This window comes from Pelodiscus sinensis, unplaced genomic scaffold (assembly GCF_049634645.1).
Source record: "Pelodiscus sinensis isolate JC-2024 unplaced genomic scaffold, ASM4963464v1 ctg47, whole genome shotgun sequence".
Taxonomy (NCBI): Eukaryota; Metazoa; Chordata; order Testudines; family Trionychidae; genus Pelodiscus; species Pelodiscus sinensis.
The window spans coordinates 919,981-942,981 of NW_027465886.1; the positions used below are offsets into that span (position 1 = coordinate 919,981).

General features: G+C 50.7%; 1 long non-coding RNA gene across 2 annotated transcripts; it reads right to left on the bottom strand.

Annotated features, from left to right (window-relative positions):
• Positions 1-11,934: 11,934 nt before the first annotated feature.
• LOC142824246 (uncharacterized) lies at positions 11,935-22,688 on the bottom strand. Of its 2 annotated transcripts, none has more exons than XR_012899169.1 (3): positions 22,480-22,688; positions 17,219-17,434; positions 11,935-12,603 (listed from the first exon to the last, which is right to left on the bottom strand). It is a non-coding gene; the product is annotated as an uncharacterized LOC142824246 (long non-coding RNA). The 2 variants fall into 2 exon arrangements; XR_012899168.1 differs by having other exon boundaries at positions 22,449-22,688.
• Positions 22,689-23,001: the final 313 nt, after the last annotated feature.

The window sequence follows — 23,001 nt, forward strand, 5'->3', positions numbered from 1 at the left end:
TGACCACTCATACTGCTGTAAAGTGCAAGGAATTGCCCGCCTGGATTCACACCTCCCACTGCAAACCAGTTCCAGCCCCTACAAAGGTTGGCCCCAACAAGGAGCACCGCAGACCTGGTACCAGAGACCCAGGTCCAGAAGCAGATGGGAATCACCACAGACCTGGTACCAAAAACCCAGGTCCAAAAGGAGACAAGGATCAGCGCAGCCTTGGTACCGGCAATCCAGGCCCAAAAGCAAACGAGCCTTAAAAATCCAAGGCTAAGGTACCAGCTGCGGCCCAGAAGAACCTGCCAGCGATAGGTGAAGCAAACTACGAAGTCCTAAAAAACAGCCAGCATAAGGCTGAACAAACAATTCATGTTAAGCTTATGCTTAATCTTGGTTTTAATACCTAGCAGTAATAACCTGTATAGTTTAAATGTGTTTATGCTTTTAATAAACCAAGTTTCCCAAGAATTTAATTCCACAGGTTGCTGGATATGTGCTCACAGTCCTGTACATTCAGAAGGAGGCATCCCAATAATTCCAGTCCCACTAAACAACACTCAAATAAATGGCACACTGTTTAGTAAACTAAGCCAAATAATACTTGGCAGGATAAAGGCTTTACTAACCCAGGGTATATCCGCCTAGCCTTGACCCCAATTGTTAAGTACTGCTGGACATGTAATGGTTCAGAAGCCAGGGTAAAAAAAAGCCAAAACCAAATGGCCCTAAACTATGTCCTAGCTAGTAAGGGCGGGGTTTGTGCCTTAGTAAGAAAAAAATGCTGTGGGTATATTTCTGACACCAGTAAACAAGTAAGAAAAAAGGTCTCAAAATTTTTAAAAAAACTGTGAAACTGTGAAACGCCTAAGGGGGAAGACTGAACCCTCTGGGATTGGTTGGGAGGCTGGTTTGAACATGTGGGAACTTGGATTTTGCAAGGTATAGTTTTAGTATTAGCTATATTCTTTTGTGCCTATTTTTGTTTCTTGCTAATCAATTGCTTTATTTCTTGTATTCTAAAAAACACAAAACAGACCCTTACCAAAGGGAATGTGAAACACGTGATGTTAAAATAGAATAAGCAGAGAAAGGAACAAGAAATTTACATAAATACTTTAATGGAAAATGAAGGTATAAAATGGTTTCAAGGTTAGCCTTTAAAAGGCTAAAAGGGGGGAGTTGTAGAAGCTATTTTATGTTTAGCTAGAAGCCATCTTGTATATCAGAAACCATTTCAGCTTTTCTCTCAAGCACGTAAACCAGAGTGAACTTTCTGTCACCCCGTGAGAAGAGGCCTACAGAATGGGCTATTGGTAAGTGTTATTTGGGCTGGTTGGGACAGGAGATGTACTCCCTCGTACCTGTCCGCCATCTTGTTGATAAGGCTTTGTTTTTCCAAATTTAATTAAGAATTTCTGTAATTGGATGCCCTGACATCAGACTGTTTGGCTAAGGGTATAAAAATACTAGGATTAATTGTATTAGCAGCTTTACTGGGCCCGGCTTTGCTGGGACCACGTTTGGCTCACTTTGCTTTACTAATCAATAAAGCAATCAGTTGTTAGCCGCCTAAACAGAGAGGAGTGTGTTTTTGCTTCGACAAACCCCAAAGGCATAACGAGAATCAGTATAAATGGTGGCGGAGTGCCCGTCAGCCAGAAAGCAAGCGCGGGTTAGGGCAACTAGTTCAGCGACTTGCGCTGTCACAGAAGGTAATGGCACAGCTTCTAGGGTTTCAGAGAGTGATACCGCAGCATATCCTGCAAGGAGACGACCTTGTCTATCCCGAAAGCAGGAACACAAGGTCGGAGTTAGAGAGAGGGACTTCGGAAAGGTCAGGGCGCGGACGGTGACAGCAGAGACAGCTGCAAGGCAGTCGTGGGGTACACCGTCATCAGACAGAGGAAGGAGAGTGGCAGGGTTCAACTGAGAACAGCGCTTTATGGTGATATGCGAAGCCGAAAGCAGGAAAAGTTCGTACCTAGTGAGGTGGGCGGAGGAAAGGTGAGCTGTATTACGTTGTAGCAGGAGAGTTTCTATCGAGCGGGGGACCATGAGAGAAAGAGGAGAGCAGAGGACAAGGGACTCAGCCATTTCGACTAGGCGTGCCGCAGCAGCCACAGCACGCAGGCAGGGGGGTAAACCCTGGGCAACAGGGTCCAAGGTGGCAGAGAAATAGGCCACTGGATGATTTTTGTCACCATGCTCCTGAGTAAGAGCCCCAAGTGCACAACCAGATTGCTCATGGCAGAAAAGAGTAAAAGGCTTACAGTAGTTAGGTAACCCTAAGGTGGGGGGGGGGCAGTGAGAAGCACTAAAGAGTCAGTTTCTGAGGCCGATAATGAAGGGGAACAGAGGAGTAGATCATTTACATATTGGACCAATGTGGACCCAGAGGGGAAGACCAGGTCAGTGAGGTCTCTGGCTAATGCTTGGGAAAAGAAAGACGGGCTTTCTGTATACCCCTAGGGAAGCATGGTCCATGTGTACTGCTGCCCCTTGTAAGAAAAGGCAAAAAGATACTGGGACTTAGGGTGAACCGGGACAGAAAAGAAAGCAGAACACAGATCAACAACAGTAAAAGGAGTTGCATCTGGTTGGATAGGAGCCAGAATAGTTGCTGGGTTAGGGACTACAGGAAAGGTGGGTACAACAATGCAGTTAATGGCTTGAAGATCCTGAACAAACAGCCATGATTTCTCATCAGGCTTTCAAACTGGGAGGATAGGGGCGTTACGGCACTGGAACACGGGACAATAATGTCTTGTTCCCGCAGGGTGAATATGACCGGAGCTGAAACCTCTAAATCCCAAAAACCCAGTCCCACGACCCCTTCTCCGACCTCATCCCCGTTCTTGGTACCCTCCCCGTTCCCGGTACTGTCTGCCCTGCCCTGCCCTGAATAATGCTGTATTTGCAGAGCCATTAACTTTTGTGAGGACTGCTCCTCTTTCCCTTTTAGAGTGCGGTGGCAATGCTCTGCCACTGCTTGCAATTTGTCCATGGTCTTGGCCTCCCATCCAACACTTATTGGCTTTAACATACTGCCAATAGCAGGTAGGAGGCCATTAACAAACGCATGCGCCAGGGCGCCCTGTCCATTTTCACCCGGTCGCTGTATACCAGAATGTTGCAGAAAAAAAGCCCATCGGTCAGTCGGGTGTGATAGTTCCCCGGGTTTTCTCTCTGTTGCTGTTTACAGCAATGTATGGCCGCCCAGTTGGTTTTTGGACTCCATACTTGGGGAATGGCCTCACGCAGGCACTTAGCTTGATTCTTACATTTGTTCCAGTAGGCAGCGTCAGAACCAGTGTCTTGTAAATTAGAAGGATGCTCAGTGGTGGGCCAATTTGCTATCAGGAGCCTTTTGTTTTTCTTGCTCGCTAGGGTTTTTAAGTAGCTTACACAGTTGCAGGAGGTCTGCTTCAGAGGATTCGTAGGCATTGCGCACTAGCAAAAATTCCTCTGCAAATTTGGTAGGGTTTTCCTGGGGCTTTGGAAAACCTTTTACAATTGAGTGGAGCTCCCTGTGGGTCCACGGTTTATAGCTCCAAGTGGGACCGGTCTGAGTCTTCTCGGAGAACGGGGTAAAGGGAAGCGCTTGGTCTGGTGGTGGGAGAGGAGGTTTCCAATAAAGCTTTTCACTTATAATTAGAATTTTTAAGGGAGGCGAGCTTCGATTCAGTCCATCTAAGATTTGCCTCAAAGCAATCTACCTCTCCTCTAGCCAATTCAGCTTTGGGAAGGCCAAGTTTGGCTTTTAAGACGTCCACTTGGTCTTTGTTCCAAGATCCTAACAGTGGCCACTGAGTTTTGGGATCCCCCAGAGTCAATCTAGATCATTTTTCTAGAAATGTACAGGGGTCTGGACCCTTTCTAAAATATATAAACTGAGCCGGGGTCGCTTTAGGGAACTATCCCTGCTTAGACGTCTGCTTACCCATACAGGAGGACTTCATACACCAATCACACAAGGAGGAAATTCGGGTTCGTCAGAGCGGTGCCCAGTGCAACACACAGAAGAAGCCCACAGGCTACTGCCTCAATCGCCCTTGCGTTCACTCCAAGGATTTTATCCAAGGTGCGGTGCGGCTGCGATTGTGCAGATTCCAGTCACACAGACCGCGGGGACAGGAGCCCCTTGGTCAGCCAGTCCCCGGACAGGGATGGCTCCCAGACTCTCTCACACCACAGGGAAGACGGATAGACACAGAGACAAGACAGTCCTCAGTCCGGACAAAACATAGAAATAATTACCTGATCAGAGTCCTGATGTTAGATCCCGGGATCCCTACCAGAACTGAAGCTCTGCCTGCCTACCTGGCCCTGCGCGTGGAACTGGAAGCATTTCCTAGCAGCCTAAATTTGGCCTCCAGGACATCTCTCCTACCCTTCCCTATGTCATTGGTAGGGGACCATGACCACGACCACCGGCTCCTCCCCAGCAGTACACATAAGTCTGTCTAGATGCCTTGAGAGATCCGCAACCTTCGCACCAGGCAGGCAAGTGACCATACGGTTCTCCCGGTCATCACAAACCCAACTATCTATGTTTCTAACGATCGAATCACCCACTACTAACACCTGCCTCTTCCTAACTGGCATTCCCTCCCCCTCAGAGGTATCCTCAGTGCGAGAGGATACCGCAACATCCTCTGGGAGGAGGGTCCCAACTACGGGATGGTTTCCCTCTGCTCCCATTGAATGCTCTTTTCCCTTGAGACTTTCATCCTCCTTAAGAGCACTGGGGCTCTCAGACTGGAGGTGGGACAGTACTACAGTGTCCCAGAAAGTCTCATCAACATAGCTCTCTACCTCCCTTAGCTCCTCCAGTTCAGCCACCCTGGCCTCCAAAGCCCGAACTCGGTCTCTGAGGGTCAGGAGCTCCTTGCAACGGGTGCACACATGCCACCCGCCCACAGGGCAGGTAATCATGCATGTTACACTCGACACAATAAACAGGATAGCCCCCACTCTGCTGCTGGGCTTCTGTCTCCATTTTTCTAATGAATAAGTTTAAGTATAAACTGGGATTCTTTTTACACCTCTGGAATATAGATTATTCTAAGAGTTATGTTTTAAAGAAGGTCAGAAGTCACTAGTGCCCTCTAAACTCCCTCTCCAAACTCTCCTGTTAGCTGTTCCTGGTCGCCGAGTATAGCTCTGGTAGCCCATCCCCCTGACTGAGGCTCAGCCAATTAACAGAGTCGTCTAGATTTCAAACCTTTTAGCCTTCAAACAAACAAACAAACAAACAAACCAGACAAACACAAGCTCAGCACACTTCAAATAACTCCCCCCCCCCCCCCCCCCGACACAAACACACACTCCAGACAGCCACTTACCACAAGGGTCCCGTTGTTCCTCCTCTTTTACCTGGAGAACTCCCTCTCCAAACTCTCCTGTTAGCTGTTCCTGCTCGCGCTCTCCCTGGTCGCCGAGTCACAGAGGCTGGTAGGTCGCAGACCTGGCGAAATAGGGGTGTGCGGGTTGGGAAGGAAGCCAACAGGGAGCTGAGAGGCCCCACGTACGGGGGATGGGAAGGAATAGGGCGGAGGTCGGGGTCAGCTGGGGGGGTGTTGCAGGGAGCAAAATGGGGGAATGGAGAAAGAGGCTAGGGGGGACATGTTGGTTTGGACATTGTGGAGAGGAAGGATAAAAATATGGTTCACGCAAGGGAGGGCCCGCATGGGGAAAAGATTGGCTTGGGGGTGTTGTAATGCACTGGGAAAGTGAGGGAAGGGAGGTGCCGGATTGGCTGCAGCGCAGATAATGGCGGGGGGGGGGGGCGGATTGGGCTGAGGTAGAAGGAGTGGGGGTGCTGTTGGACTGGGGGTGTGATGGATTGGGTGGAGTGAAAGGGGGTGTGGGTTGGGCTGAGGGTGTTGAATGCACTGGGGGCAGATAGGGCTAGGGATGCAGGTTGGACTGGGAAGCGGGGGAACGGGGGTGTACGTTGGACTAGGGGTGCTGAATGGACTGGAGAGTGAGAAGAATGGGGGTGCAGGTTGGGTTGAGGTGTTGAGTGCACAGAGGGTGGGGGAGGGGCTTGCAGGTTGGGTGGGGGGTGTTGAAAGCACTGGGGGGGTAACAGGGGCAGGTTGGGCAGGGGGGTGTTGAATGGAGCGTGGGATTCAGGTCGGGTGGAAGGTGGGGGAGGGGGGTGAAGCTCGGGGGGGCTGTGCAGAGCAGGGGGGGGGGCTGAGGACAGCGGGGGCGGGGGCAGACAGGGGCGGGGCCTGAGTAGCGCAGCGGGGGCGGCCTATGATGCAGTTGGGGCCGGGGAGAGGCTGGAACGCGATGGGCGTGGCTATGATTGGGGCGGGGCGGACGGAGACACGAACCGGGAGGCCGCACTGTAGCAACTACAACTCCCGGGATGCATCGCTCACGCTGGCCAGTGATGTCACTTCCGCTGCGCCCGCCCACACGCTGTGATGTCACTTCCGCTGCGCCCGCCCAGGGAGCTGCGGATTGCGGCACTGAACGTTTCCCACAAGCCACCGCGGCTACTTTCCCTGCTCCCCCCGGACTCTCCCGCCTCAGAAAGCCCCCCCCCCAAACCGCCCATTCGGCTTGTCCTGTGGAATCAGGACTTGCAAACCCCCCCCCCCACTCTGCCCCCCCACCAAAACCCCCTGTAGTCTGCCCCCCAAATCCGCATTCCGCCCCCCCAGCCCCCTCTGCAGTCTGCCTCCCAACCCCCCCACTCTCCTCCCCCCCAGCCCCCTGCAGTCTGCCCCCACAACCCCCCCACTCTGCTACCCCCACCAAACCGCCCTGCAGGCTGCTCCCCCCAACCCCCTACTCTGCTCCTCCCCACCCCCTGCCGCCTGCTCCCCCCAAACCCCCATTCCGCCCCCTTAGCAGTCTGCCCCCCAACCTCCCCACTCTCCTCCCCCCCCACCCCCTGCAGTCTACCCCCACAACCCCCCCACTCTGCTACCCACAAACCCCCCTGTAGTCTGTCCCCCAAACCCCCCACTCTGCTTCCCCCACGAAACCCCCCTGCAGCCTGCTCCCCCATCCCCTCCTGCAGTGTCCCCCAACCCCCCCTCTCTGCTCCCCCCACCAAACCCCACTGCAGCCTGCTCCCCCAAACCTCCACTCTGCTCCTCCCCACCCCCTGCCGCCTGCTCTCCCCAACCCTCCCTCTGCTCCCCCACCCCCTGCAATCTGCTCCCTCCACCCCCCACTCTGCACCCCCCACAAAACCCCCCTGCAGTCTACTCCCGCCTAACCCTCCCACTCTATTCCCCCCACCAAAACCCCCTGCAGTCTGCTCCCCCCAACTCTGCTCCCCCCACCAAAACCCCCTGCAGTCTGCTCCCCCCACAACCCCACTCTGCACCCCCCACCCCACACCAAACTGCCCAGCTGGCTTGTGCGGGACAGGATGTTGCCTTACAAAGTGCAGCGGGGCAACGTGAGGCCGGTTGGGGGGGCTGCCCCGGCTGCTCCCTGTTTGAAAACACTGAGGCTGTGTGTGCGCCAAAACGTCCGCTCTTGCGCAGAAACTTGCTGCCTGTCTACACTGGCCGTGTACAACCAGGGCTTCTGAGCACGAACAAGGATGTTCCTGCTCAGGAAGAAGCCTCTTGCGCAAGAGCCCTTCCAGCACAGGCCAGTGCAGACAGGCACCAGGAATTTCTTGTGCAACAAAGGCCGATGGTTAAAATGTCCGGCAGAGCTTTCTTGCGCAAGAGAGCGTCCACACTGGCATGGATGCTCTTGCGCAAAAACACATGCCAGTGCAGACGCTCTCTTAGAATCCTAGAACCATAGAGTTGGAAGAGACCTCAGAAAGTCATCAAGTCCAGCCCCCTGCGCTAGGCAGGACCAATCCCAACTAAATCAACCCGGCCAGGGCTGTGTCAAGCCGAGACTTAAACACCTCTAGGGATGGAGACTCCACCTCCTCCCTAGGTAACCCATTCCAGTGCTTCCCCACCCTCCTAGTGAAAGAGTTTTTCCTAATATCCAACCCGGACCTCTTCCACCACAACTTGAGACCATTGCTCCTTGTTCTGCCCTCTGTCACCACTGAGAACAGCCTTTCTGCAGCCTCCTTGGAACCTCCCTTCAGGAAGTTGAAGGCTGCTATCAAATCCCCCCTCACTCTTCGCTTCTGCAGACTAAACAGACCCAACTCCCTCGGCCTCTCCACTCCGTCCACATCCTTTTTGTAGTGGGGGGCCGAGAATTGCACACAATACTCCAGATGTGGCCTCACCAGAGCCGAATAAAGGGGAATAATGACATCTCTGGATCTGCTGGCAATGCTCCTCTTAATGCACCCTACTATGCCATTAGCCTTCTTGGCTACCAGAGCACACTGTCGTCTCCTATCCAGCTTCTCATCCCCTGTAGCCCCCAGGTCCTTTCTGCAGAACTACTACTTAGCTGGTTGGTCCCCAGCCTGGAACTCGTCTGGAAGAGCTTATTTTGTTTCCCGAAGAAAAAGCTGAAATACTGGACCGTCCAGTTCAAAGCCGGTCACCTGGCAACCATAAGCAGAGCGGTGCCTTGTCGGAGCGGTTGCAGCCTCCATAGCCGCTCGGTTACGGTCTCTGGTGTCCCTCCTCAGATCCCCCCGTACCACAGGAGCTGGGGGGTTACACTGGCTGCACCGCCGCAGGAAACCTCCGACCCCAGTCGCTGTCCCAGCCAGGCACGCCGAGTCTGAACCCGTCCCGCCTGGCCCCGTGTCTCCCTCTCCCTGTCACTCGCAGACCCGGTGCCAGGTGAGCGCTCGCCGGAGCCAATCAACTCCGAGCCCTGTTCCCGGGGGACGCGATTGGGGCACGTACCTGGGCACCTTCCGGTCACGGTTCCCAGTCGGTTGCTGTCAGGCCGTGGACCGAGCAAACATCACTTCCGGTCCCTGGGACGGGGCGCGGGCGTCCACCCCGCGAGGGATGCGAGACGCACAGCTCCTGCCTCGTGCCAGAACGTGCCACGGGAGTTCCAATCCCCCTGCCTACATCAGTGCATCATGGGAGACCGAGTGGGGTTCCCATGTGTGAACTGTCAAAACAAGAGACCCCCTGAGAGGGCGCGTGTCCGTCTCAGTGTCTGCCAGCTCCCGCTGCAGTCACGGGTGGGGCCCTGAGCCCGAGTCCCTGTCCCGCCTGCCTCTTCCCTCTGGCCCTCTCAGACTGTCTGGGCCATTGCAGGCTCCGGCTGGGGAGGGCAGGGGTGTTGCTCTCCAGGAGTGGGACCCCAGTATCCGCCTGGCACTGCTGCCATGGCTCCGTCTGACTGTCACGCTCCCTCTCTGCACACTCCTCAGGCACAGGCAGCAGCGTGGGCAGGCAGGCGGGCAGGCAGCTCTGCCAAGCCAGCACCAGCTCCTGCCTCCCCCTCTTGCCGCTAGAAGAGGCAGCAAGGGGATTGACAGGTGGGTCCATGAAGCCACCACATACAGTGCTCATGCATATCAGTTCCCGCCTGCCTCCTCCCACCATACTGCTTCCTCTGTATCAGAGGCAGCAGCACAGAGGTGGGGGAACAGGCCGATCCAATGCTTGTGGGGCGCTGATCAACTGTACAACCGCACCCTCTTGTGACAAGCTGACTTCAAAGCTGGCTTCCCACAGGTATCAGCTCACGCCTCCTCCCTCCTTGCTGCCTCTGACAGAGACAGCGGGTGAGAGGGGAGAATGCGTGTAATCCACAGGATTGACCAATAAGTTGAGGCTTATTGGTTAATCGTGTAGTCCTCTGTACATTGACATTCCTAGAGAAAGCCACTAAATCTGGTGTGGTGAGCTTAGCCCCTAACCAGCCAGCAGCGAGCAATACCTCTGAGCTGATAAGTGCTGGGAACAGAACAGCTAAAAAGTCAGTGATAACATCTAACTCTAAAATGGTGAGCAATAAATTAAAACAGAAGCTCTTAAATATGAATAAACTGCAACACCCGTGCAAAAGAATATGAACAGAAGACTAGGCATTTAGATTTCTTTCAAAATTAAAAGGTTTGTGTATTACTAGGGTAAAACATACATAAAAATGCGATGTTAAACTCATGTAAGCGATTGCTGGAACATGGATTACAGCAGGGGTTCTCAAAATTCGTGATACCACTACCCCCTAAAATGCTAAACGCATTTGTGTGGCCACCCACCCTCACTGCCCTGGGTCGCTTCCTCCCCCCCTTCTCACCAGACTCCTTGCCCTCCTGGGGTTCCTTCATGGCATGTGCAGTCCTTAACGCCCTCCCCCCTGCAGGCTCCTTTCCCCCATCTCTTTCTCCTCTGTGCCTCTTTTCTGCTCCGCATCCCACTCTCCAGCTGCCTTGCTCCTGGAGTCCCATGGCCCCGGCCACGCTGTGCGGCTTGCTGGCAGCGGCCTTCCGCCGCCCTGCCGCTCTTCACAGCCCGGGGAAGAGGGATCGCAAGTGAAAAAGCCAATCCAGCTGCAACCCCCCTCCCCCAAGTTGCTCACAACCCCCCAAATAGGATAGTCAGGGCTCCCTGAAACAACCAGTTTCCTATGCCAGAGAAATTGGACAAGTTACTTAGCCATTTCCACAGGGAACTTGGCTCTTCGTGGGGAAGGTACGCAATCTGTTCCAAGTGGCTAGCGCGATCTATTACATCATTGGTGTTGTCAGGTATATATACACAACGTTCTTTGCCAATGAGAGCTCAGGTCCCTCCTTTTGCTGCCAGAACTATATCCAATGCCTGACGGTTTTGGAGGGCCAGCTGTCAGATCGCTCCTGTTTCTTTGGCCAGGGCCCTTAAACTTTCTCTAGTTTCATTTGCCATGATTTCAACTACTGCTTGTAACCTCACAAGCCTTTTTGCATGATGTATTACTCCCCCAAATGGGATAAAGGAACCCAAGTTAAGGGGCTTATGTGATTCACATACCATTGGGCATCTGACAAGTCCCTTCTTTTTCGCCTCAAATGACGGAGGCGTTCTCGTGGGAAGGAATTGTGGGAAGAGTTAGGCCGGATAACAGATACCCGACCAGTTAACTGGTAACGCAGTATAGGCTTTTGTCCCGCAGACCCACTGAGGCCCTATCAAAGCTGGGAAGGGTCGGTTGCACCCCTTTGCCATATAGGTGTCTACAAAGGAGGAGTAATATCCCCCGAAGGGCACACGGTGATTCTCCTTACGGGGAGTGGTGTTATTTGCATGGCATTGAAAGATTGTACTGTTCTCACTAGGGTGGCTGTAGGGGGAGCATGAGAGTGATTTCATTCTCCAATCTTAGACAACTGCTCCTCCCCAGATTCAGCCCCGTCCCATTCCACACCCAACACCAGTGACCTTTTCCCTCCTCCACACTTATCCATTTAGATACATTGATTCCCACTACTTCCCAAGTGTCGTTACTGTTCCATGTCTTGTTAAACGGATGAGGTCCTCCGGTGAGGCCTGGGGAATTAAGTGGGATTGCCAAGACAGGAACCAGCTTGTGAGTGGGCTGGGATGTGGCTGCAGACCCAGCAATTAGAGATATTAAGGGTCTGAGCGATCCATACTTGCTGGTGGATAAAAGAATTGTCATTGTCATAGTGGATTCCCCAGACCTTAAGTAGGCTCACTACTGCTTCTTCTTGGGCCTTCCTTTTGGTCCTCGTCTGCTTCAGGCAACCCTTACGCGAACGTAGGTTGTAAGGTATTGCAGGCTGTTCCTCTACGTCTTCTTCTGGAGTCAAAATTGACTCTGCGTGGTCCTGAGGCGATGATTGGTCCACAGGGGGTGGTGCCTTCTTACACTGCGAAGCCTGTATCCATGCTGCGATGCCGGATAGCTTAACAGCCGTCTGGGTAGAGAGCAGCACCTGATGCGGGCCCTTCCACCGGGGTTCCAAGGCGTGTTTGATGGTGGTGTCGTACGTAGACCCAATCATCTGTCTCGAGAGCGTGGCAGGCATCAGAGGCGGGTTCCGTCGGAGGCATCAGAGGTGGGAACCTGTGAATGGAAGGGACTTACAGCTTCCATTAGTCCCTTGCCGTACTGAAGGAGTATACTGTGAGTCAAGTTCAAGTCTGAGACTGGAGTAATGGTAGCCATTGTTCTCAATTTCAAAAGGACTTAATTTATGTCTTTGGGATGGGGTGGATTGAATTTCCATAAAGGCCAATGGTAAGGCTGCTGGCCAGCTTAACCCTGTAGAGTCACAACATTTTTTGCAAGCTTATTTTTTTTATCACACCATTTCATTTTTCAACTGCACCTGCGCTCTGTGGGTGGTAGGGACAGTGCAGCAGGTGTGTGACATGTAACACACGAGCCAGGTGCTGAACAAGTTGTCCAGTAAAATGTGTACCCCGGTCACTGGACAGAGTGGCAGGAATTCCTTTGGCAGGCTGTGACGGACCGGGCGCTGGGGTGTCGGAGGGGTTTTGCTCGGGAGGCTTCAGGCAGGCAGCTGAAGCGCTCTGTGAGACTGGTTTGTGGCCTGTGTGGAGAGGTCGCCAGTCGGGGGCTGTAAGGAACCCCGGATTTGAGCAATTCGCCCTGAGCGGATGCCCTTAGCTGTGCCCAGACACGGCCCGGTCCGTCACACAGGCATAATATGATTTAACAAACATTTGGCAACAGACAGTGAATCAGCTTTGCGACAAGGAAAGGCTTCAATCCAACCTGAAAATAAGCATACCATAACCAAAATAAATTCATATCGTTGACACTTAGGCATTTGTACAAAATCAAGCTGCCAATGCAAGAACGGTGCTTGGGGCAGGCCCCAGAACCCGTGAGCTACCTTTACAGGTTTGCCAACATTGTAGCTTTGGCAAGTGGCATAGGCGGTAAAGTGGCGGGCTGCAAAACAGCTGAAATGTGGGGCTCACCATCCTGCCTTAGTTACAGCAGAGACCATCCCCTCCTTTCCGACATGCGAAACATCGTGAAGGGGGGTAGAGTGAAAAGGGGGCCACAAAGGTACCAGTAGGCGAGCACCGACGGGAATCGGGGTATAGAGAGCAACCCTGGGTGACCCAGGAGTCTTTTTCTGCTTCTGGGACAGAGTCTTGGAGCAGGATGAGGTCAGAAAGGTGGTACAGAAACAGAAAGGGAACCGAGAAATGCACCTGGGGAAGGTTCTAGGGCAGTATTACGCCTAGCAACATCAGTATCTGCTGTGGAGTGGCCAGGGCACTTAACAATAGCTAATGCAGATGGGAGTAAAACTGCATACAGGAGAGCAGCAATGTAGGGGCCATTCTTGATAGGGGCACCAGCAGAGGTAAGGAAACCTCGAGCTTGCCAGAGGGTGCCAAAGTCACGTACAACCTGTAGAAGCTATGTTTAGCTAGAAGCCATTTTGTGTATTAGAAACCATTTTAGCTTTTTTTTTTAAGCACGTAAACCAGAGTGAATTTTTTTACCCCGTGAGAAGAGGCCTACAGGATGGGGCCTATTGGTATGTGTTAATTGGGCTGGTTGGGACAGGAGATGTACTCCCTCGTACCTGTCCGCCATCTTGTTGATAAGGCTTTGTTTTTCCAAATTTAATTAAGAATTTCTGTAATTGGATGCCCTGACGTCAGACTGTTTGGCTAAGGGTATAAAAATACTAGGATTAATTGTATTAGCAGTTTTACTGGGCGGGCCCGGCTTTGCTGGGACCACGTTTGGCTCACTTTGCTTTACTAATCAATAAAGCAATCAGTTGTTAGCCGCCTAAACAGAGAGGAGCGTGTTTTTGCTTCGACAGGAATCTCGGTGGAACCTCCAAATTAACGCGCCACTTGCCTGTATGGATGGACCGGCACTCCACTTCCAAACCTCTCAGAGCGCTCAATAAAAGGAAAAGGGAATACCTGTTACGAAATCTCCTGGTGAGGGCTTGGGATTTGGAGTGACGGCCGGCCATCGGGGTAAGGGGAGCTACGAAATTCAAATTTTGTGAAGCGGCTAACATTTTTGTCTGTCAGTGTCTGTCTTTGTCTATTAGGCCTGTCTTATGCGTCACAGTTCCAAAAGGGCACACCGGTGTCTCTAGTAAGGCAGCCATGCGCTGGATCCTCTGTGTTCGGACGCTAAAAGCTGGTGTGGTGCCAGTACTCTCTCTCGGCACACGGAAGCTTTGCTGTCTCTCTCTGTTATTTGTGGGCGTAGTACTGACCTCTGAGGCTAACCCCAGGCCATAGTACCCCATTCCGCCAGGCTGTCTCCAGGCGCCAGGACGTGGTGTTCTGCCGGGCTGGGGCAGGTGCCGGAAACCCCTGTGAGCCAGGTGCACTTTAAGTCCAGTGCCTCGCAACCAAAAGGGGGAGGGGGACCAGTGCGAGCAGGTAAATTCTTAATTCGGTGACTCGCAGAGCGAGCAGGCAGATTCTGATTCAGTGACTCGCAGAGCAAGCAGGCGAATTCTAATTCGGTGACTCGCAGAGCGAGCAGGCGGATTCTGTAATTTCTGTAATTGGATGCCCTGACGTCAGACTGTTTGGCTAAGGGTATAAAAATACTAGGATTAATTGTATTAGCAGCTTTACTGGGCCCGGCTTTGCTGGGACCACGTTTGGCTCACTTTGCTTTACTAATCAATAAAGCAATCAGTTGTTAGCCGCCTAAACAGAGAGGAGTGTGTTTTTGCTTCGACAAACCCCAAAGGCATAACGAGAATCAGTATAAATGGTGGCGGAGTGCCCGTCAGCCAGAAAGCAAGCGCGGGTTAGGGCAACTAGTTTAGCGACTTGCGCTGTCACAGAAGGTAATGGCACAGCTTCTAGGGTTTCAGAGAGTGATACCGCAGCATATCCTGCAAGGAGACGACCTTGTCTATCCCGAAAGCAGGAACACAAGGTCGGAGTTAGAGAGAGGGACTTCGGAAAGGTCAGGGCGCGGACGGTGACAGCAGAGACAGCTGCAAGGCAGTCGTGGGGTACACCGTCATCAGACAGAGGAAGGAGAGTGGCAGGGTTCAACTGAGAACAGCGCTTTATGGTGATATGCGAAGCCGAAAGCAGGAAAAGTTCGTACCTAGTGAGGCGGGCGGAGGAAAGGTGAGCTGTATTACATTGTAGCAGGAGAGTTTCTATAGAGCGGGGGACCATGAGAGAAAGAGGAGAGCAGAGGACAAGGGACTCAGCCATTTCGACTAGGCGTGCCGCAGCAGCCACAGCACGCAGGCAGGGGGGTAAACCCTGGGCAACAGGGTCCAAGGTGGCAGAGAAATAGGCCACTGGATGATTTTTGTCACCATGCTCCTGAGTAAGAGCCCCAAGTGCACAACCAGATTGCTCATGGCAGAAAAGAGTAAAAGTCTTACAGTAGTTAGGTAACCCTAAGGTGGGGGGCAGTGAGAAGCACTAAAGAGTCAGTTTCTGAGGCCGATAATGAAGGGGAACAGAGGAGTAGATCATTTACATATTGGACCAATGTGGACCCAGAGGGGAAGACCAGGTCAGTGAGGTATCTGGCTAATGCTTGGGAAAAGAAAGACGGGCTTTCTGTATACCCCTAGGGAAGCATGGTCCATGTGTACTGCTGCCCCTTGTAAGAAAAGGCAAAAAGATACTGGGACTTAGGGTGAACCGGGACAGAAAAGAAAGCAGAACACAGATCAACAACAGTAAAAGGAGTTGCATCTGGTTGGATAGGAGCCAGAATAGTTGCTGGGTTAGGGACTACAGGAAAGATGGGTACAACAATGCAGTTAATGGCTTGAAGATCCTGAACAAACAGCCATGATTTCTCATCAGGCTTTCAAACTGGGAGGATAGGGGCGTTACGGCACTGGAACACGGGACAATAATGTCTTGTTCCCGCAGGGTGAATATGACCGGAGCTGAAACCTCTAAATCCCAAAAACCCAGTCCCACGACCCCTTCTCCGACCTCATCCCCGTTCTTGGTACCCTCCCCGTTCCCGGTACTGTCTGCCCTGCCCTGCCCTGAATAATGCTGTATTTGCAGAGCCATTAACTTTTGTGAGGACTGCTCCTCTTTCCCTTTTAGAGTGCGGTGGCAATGCTCTGCCACTGCTTGCAATTTGTCCATGGTCTTGGCCTCCCATCCAACACTTATTGGCTTTAACATACTGCCAATAGCAGGTAGGAGGCCATTAACAAACGCATGCGCCAGGGCGCCCTGTCCATTTTCACCCGGTCGCTGTATACCAGAATGTTGCAGAAAAAAAGCCCATCGGTCAGTCGGGTGTGATAGTTCCCCGGGTTTTCTCTTTGTTGCTGTTTACAGCAATGTATGGCCGCCCAGTTGGTTTTTGGAGTCCATACTTGGGGAATGGCCTCACGCAGGCACTTAGCTTGATTCTTACATTTGTTCCAGTAGGCAGCGTCAGGACCAGTGTCTTGTAAATTAGAAGGATGCTCAGTGGTGGGCCAATTTGCTATCAGGAGCCTTTTGTTTTTCTTGCTCGCTAGGGTTTTTAAGTAGCTTACACAGTTGCAGGAGGTCTGCTTCAGAGGATTCATCGGCATTGCGCACTAGCAAAAATTCCTCTGCAAATTTGGTAGGGTTTTCCTGGGGCTTTGGAAAACCTTTTACAATTGAGTGGAGCTCCCTGTGGGTCCACGGTTTATAGCTCCAAGTGGGACCGGTCTGAGTCTTCTCGGAGAACGGGGTAAAGGGAAGCGCTTGGTCTGGTGGTGGGAGAGGAGGTTTCCAATAAAGCTTTTCACTTATAATTAGAATTTTTAAGGGAGGCGAGCTTCGATTCAGTCCATCTAAGATTTGCCTCAAAGCAATCTACCTCTCCTCTAGCCAATTCAGCTTTGGGAAGGCCAAGTTTGGCTTTTAAGACGTCCACTTGGTCTTTGTTCCAAGATCCTAACAGTGGCCACTGAGTTTTGGGATCCCCCAGAGTCAATCTAGATCATTTTTCTAGAAATGTACAGGGGTCTGGACCCTTTCTAAAATATATAAACTGAGCCGGGGTCGCTTTAGGGAACTATCCCTGCTTAGACGTCTGCTTACCCATACAGGAGGACTTCATACACCAATCACACAAGGAGGAAATTCGGGTTCGTCAGAGCGGTGCCCAGTGCAACACACAGAAGAAGCCCACAGGCTACTGCCTCAATCGCCCTTGCGTTCACTCTAAGGATTTTATCCAAGGTGCGGTGCGGCTGCGATTGTGCAGATTCCAGTCACACAGACTGCGGGGACAGGAGCCCCTTGGTCAGCCAGTCCCCGGACAGGGATGGCTCCCAGACTCTCTCACACCACAGGGAAGACGGATAGACACAGAGACAAGACAGTCCTCAGTCCGGACAAAACATAGAAATAATTACCTGATCAGAGTCCTGATGTTAGATCCCGGGATCCCTACCAGAACAGAGCGGGAACCAACAGGTTCGATGGAGTAGACTTCGCTGTGGTTGTGCACCTTTCCACTCTGGCAGAGAACCGCTCCGGCCAAATGCCCAGGTGCCGGCTACCACGGTCATCCTGCAAGATAGTCAGGGATCACACAGTTCCAGCGAAGACAGTTGCCATCTCGGTGGAACCTGCAAATTGTCAAAGTCAGAAAGAACTCACAGATTTGTCTGTTTATTAGCAAAGCTGCTCTGCTAAATGCACTCAGAAAATGTGAGTGCCATTCAAGTTTCAAACCCCTTGATTTATACAGTCAAAAGAAAGTCAAAAGTATCGCTGTCCTGGTCAGGTGGTCGGTAATATATCCCTACTGCTAATTTCTTATTATTGGAGCATGGAATTACTATCCATAGCGATTCTACTGAACATATTTTTATTTCATTTGATTCTACATTATCTTTCACATACAGTGCCAGTCCGCCACCCACCCGGCCCGCTCTATCCTTTCTATATATTTTATATCCCGGTATGATTGTGTCCCACAGATTTTCCTCATTCCAGCAGGTTTCAGTGATGCCTATTATGTCAATCTCCTCATTTAATACGTAGTACTCTAGTTCACCCATCTTATTAGTCAGACTCCTAGCATTTGTATACAAGCACTTTCAAAATTTGCCACTGCTTCTTTGTCTGCCCTTCCCTGATGCATTGGATTCCTTTGGATGCGGTTGTTTGTCTGCTCTGGCCCATGGTTTGCCCTCTCCCCTCCTCTCTTTCTGCCTACAGCTTAGAGAATCTCTATCTATGGATTCCCCTCTAAGAGAAGTCTCCCTCCGATTGACGTGCATCTCCGCACCAATCGGCTTTCCCCCATCTCTTAGTTTAAAAACTGCTCTACGGCCTTTTTAATGTTTAGTGCCAGCAGTCTGGTTCCACCCTGGTTTAGGTGGAGCCCATCCTTCCTCTATAGGCTCTCCCTCTCCCAAAAGTGTCCCCAGTCCCTAATAAATCTAAACCCTTCTTCCCTACACCATCGTCTCATCCACACATTGAGACTCTGAAGCTCTGCCTGCCTACCTGGCCCTGCGCATGGAACTGGAAGCATTTCCTAGCAGCCTAAATTTGGCCTCCAGGACATCTCTGCTACCCTTCCCTATGTCATTGGTAGGGGACCATGACCACGACCACCGGCTCCTCCCCAGCAGTACACATAAGTCTGTCTAGATGCCTCGAGAGATCCGCAACCTTCGCACCAGGCAGGCAAGTGACCATACGGTTCTCCCGGTCATCACAAACCCAACTATCTATGTTTCTAACGATCGAATCACCCACTACTAACACCTGCCTCTTCCTAACTGGCATTCCCTCCCCCTCAGAGGTATCCTCAGTGCGAGAGGATACCGCAACATCCTCTGGGAGGAGGGTCCCAACTACGGAATGGTTTCCCTCTGCTCCCATTGAATGCTCTTTTCCCTTGAGTCTGTCATCCTCCTTCATCTCCTTGGCGGAGATGGAGTTCACCTTTCCAGGAGCGGGAAGGCCTTGTTTGGACACAGACTGGCTAACCTTGTGAGGAGGGCTTTAAACTAGGTTCGACGGGGGCAGGTGAGCAAAGCCCACAGGTAAGTGCTGCATGTGCGGGACTGGGAGATGGGTTGGAAATGGGGGGGACTACGGGCTATAATGGCAAGGAGAAAGGAGGGTCAGGGCACAACAGGGAGGCAAGATCAAATCAGTATCTCAGATGCCTATATACAAATGCGAGAAGTATGGGTAATAAGCAGGAAGAACTGGAATTGTTAACCAATAAATACAACTATGATATCATTGGTATTACAGAAACCTGGTGGGATGGGACACATGATTGGAATGTTGGTATGGAAGGGTATGGCTTGCTCAGGAAGGACAGACAGGGAAAAAAGGGAGGAGGGGTTGCCTTGTATATTAAAAATTTACACACTTGGACTGAAGTGGAGATGAACGTAGGAGATAGCTGTGTAGAGAGTCTCTGGGTTAAGCTAAAAGGAGTAAAAAACGAGGGTGATATCATGCTAGGAGTCTACTACAGGCCACCTAGCCAGGTGGAAGAGGTGGATGAGGCCTTTTTTAAACAATTAACAAAACTACCCAAAGCCCAAGATTTGGTGGTGATGGGGGACTTCAACTATCCAGACATATGTTGGGAAACTAACACAGCGAGGCACAGGCTATCCAATAAGTTTCTGGACTGCATTGGAGACAACTTTCTGTTTCAGAAGGTTGAAAAAGCTACCAGAGGAGAAGCTGTTCTGGATTTGGTTTTAACAAATAGGGAGGAACTAGTTGAGAACTTGAAAGTGGAAGACAGCATAGGGGACAGTGATCACGAAATAATAGAGTTCATGATCTTAAGGAAAGGTAGAAGGGAGACCAGCACAATTGAGGTAATGGATTTCAGGAAGGCAGATTTTGATAAGCTCAGAGAACTTGTAGGTAAGGTCCCATGGGAAGCAAGACTGAAGGGAAAAACAACTGAGGAGAGTTGGAAGTATTTCAAAGGGACGTTGTTAAGGGCCCAAAAGCAAACAATTCCGCTGTGTAGGAAAGATAGAAAATATGGCAAAAGACCAGCTTGGCTTAACAAGGAGATCTTGCATGATCTCAAAATAAAAAAGGAGTCATATAAAAAATTCAAACTAGGACAACTAACAAAGGATGAATATAAGCAAGCAACACGGGAATGCAGGGGCAAGATTAGAAAGGCAAAGGCACAAAATGAGATCAAACTAGCTACAGGCATAAAGGGAAACAAGAAGACCTTTTATAAATACATTAAAAGCAAGAGGAAGACCAAGGACAGGGTAGGCCCACTGCTTAGTGAGGAGGGAGAAGCAGTAACAGGGAACTTGGAAATGGCGGAGATGCTCAATGACTTCTTTGTTTCGGTCTTCACCGAGAAGTCTGGAGGTGTGCCTAACGTAGTGAATACAAGCAGAGAGAGGGTAAGTTTAGAAGATAGGATACACAAAGAACAAGTTAAAAATCACTTAGGAAAGTTAGATGTCAGCAAGTCACCAGGTCCTGATGAAATGCATCCCAGGATACTCAAGGAGCTGATAGAGGAGGTATCTGAGCCTTTAGCTATGATCTTTGAAAAATCATGGCAGACAGGGGAGATTCCAGAAGACTGGAAAAGGGCAAATATTGTACCCATCTATAAAAAGGGGAATAAGAACAACCCAGGAAACTACAGACCGGTCAGTTTAACGTCTGTCCCAGGGAAGATAATGGAGCAGGTAATTAAGGAAATCATATGCAAACACTTGGAAGGTAATAAAGTGATAGGGAATAGCCAGCATGGGTTTGTGAAGAACAAGTCATGCCAAACTAATCTGATAGCTTTCTTTGATAAGATAACGAGCCTTGTGGATAAGGGAGAAGCGGTGGATGTCATATACCTAGACTTTAGTAAGGCATTTGATACGGTCTCGCATGATATTCTTATTGATAAACTAGGCAAATATAACTTAGACAGGGCCACGATAAGGTGGGTGCATAATTGGCTGGATAACCGTAGTCAGAGAGTTGTTGTTAATGGTTCTAAATCCTGCTGGAAAGGGATAGCAAGTGGAGTTCCTCAAGGGTCTGTTTTGGGACCCGTACTGTTCAATATCTTCATCAATGATGTAGATATTGGGATAGAGAGTACGCTTATTAAGTTTGCAGATGATACCAAACTGGGTGGGGTTGCAACTTCTTTGGAGGATAGGGACATAATTCAAAATGACCTGAGCAAGTTAGAGAAATGGTCAGAGGTAAACAGGATGAGGTTTAATAAAGAGAAATGCAAAGTGCTCCACTTAGGAAGGAACAATCAGTTCCATACATACAAGATGGGAAGCGACTGTCTAGGAAGGAGCATGGCGGAAAGGGATCTAGGGGTCATAGTGGACCACAAGTTGAATATGAGTCAACAGTGTGATGCTGTTGCAAAAAAAGCAAATATGATTCTAGGTTGTATCAACAGGTGTGTTGTAAGCAAAACTCGTGAAGTCATTCTGCCGCTCTACTCTGCACTAGTTAGGCCTCAGCTGGAGTACTGTGTCCAGTTCTGGGCGCCACATTTCAAGAAAGATGTGGAGAAATTGGAAAGGGTACAGAGAAGAGCGACAAGAATGATTAAAGGTTTAGAGAACATGACCTATGAAGTCAGGCTTCATGAACTGGGCTTGTTTAGTTTGGAAAAAAGAAGATTAAGGGGGGACATGATAGCGGTTTTCAAATATCTAAAAGGGTGTCACAAGGAGGAAGGAGAAAATTTGTTCCTCTTGGTTTCTGAGGACAGGACAAGGAGTAATGGGCTTACAGTGCAGCAGGGGAAGTTTAGATTGGACATTAGGAAAAAATTCCTAACTGTTAGGGTGGTCAAATATTGGAATAAATTGCCAAAGGAGGTGGTGGAATCTCCCTCTCTGGAGATATTTAAGAACAGGTTAGATAGACATCTGTCAGGGATGGTGTAGACGGAGCGTGGTCCTGCCTTGAGGGCGGGGGGCTGGACTCGATGACCTCTTGAGGTCCCTTCCAGTCCTATTATTCTATGATTCTATGATTCTAAGAGCACTGGGGCTCTCAGACTGGAGGTGGGACAGTACTACAGTGTCCCGGAAAGTCTCATCAACATAGCTCTCTACCTCCCTTAGCTCCTCCAGTTCAGCCACCCTGGCCTCCAAAGCCCGAACTCGGTCTCTGAGGGTCAGGAGCTCCTTGCAACGGGTGCACACATATGCCACCCGCCCACAGGGCAGGTAATCATACATGTTACACTCGACACAATAAACAGGATAGCCCCCACTCTGCTGCTGGGCTTCTGTCTCCATTTTTCTAATGAATAAGTTTAAGTATAAACTGGGATTCTTTTTACACCTCTGGAATATAGATTATTCTAAGAGTTATGTTTTAAAGAAGGTCAGAAGTCACTAGTGCCCTCTAAACTCCCTCTCCAAACTCTCCTGTTAGCTGTTCCTGGTCGCCGAGTATAGCTCTGGTAGTCCCTCCCCCTGACTGAGGCTCAGCCAATTAACAGAGTCGTCTAGATTTCAAACCTTTTAGCCTTCAAACAACAAAGCAAACAAACCAACCAACCAACCAGACAAACACAAGCTCAGCACACTTCAAATAACTCCCCCCCCCACACACAAACACACACTCGAGACAGCCACTTACCACAAGGGTCCCGTTGTTCCTCCTCTTTTACCTGGAGAACTCCCTCTCCAAACTCTCCTGTTAGCTGTTCCTGCTCGCGCTCTCCCTGGTCGCCGAGTCACAGAGGCTGGTAGGTCGCAGACCTGGCGAGATAGGGGTGTGCGGGTTGGGAAGGAAGCCAACAGGGAGCTGAGAGGCCCCACGTACGGGGGATGGGAAGGAATAGGGCGCAGGTCGGGGTCAGCTGGGGGGGTGTTGCAGGGAGCAAAATGGGGGAATGGAGAAAGAGGCTAGGGGGGACATGTTGGTTTGGGCATTGTGGAGAGGAAGGATAAAAATATGGTTCATGCAAGGGAGGGCCCGCATGGGTGATGTGTAAAAGGGAAATCAAATCCCCCGGAGCTATTGATTCCCCTATGAGGGGCACGTACAATATGCATACATTGCTAATGCTTAGATATATTTGCTATTTGTATAGGAGTAAGACATGACAAAGGTCAAGGCCTGTCACAGGTAATAACTTATAATAAGGAGACGAGGGGAAGTGAAACCAGTCTTCTGTTAAGTGGAGATA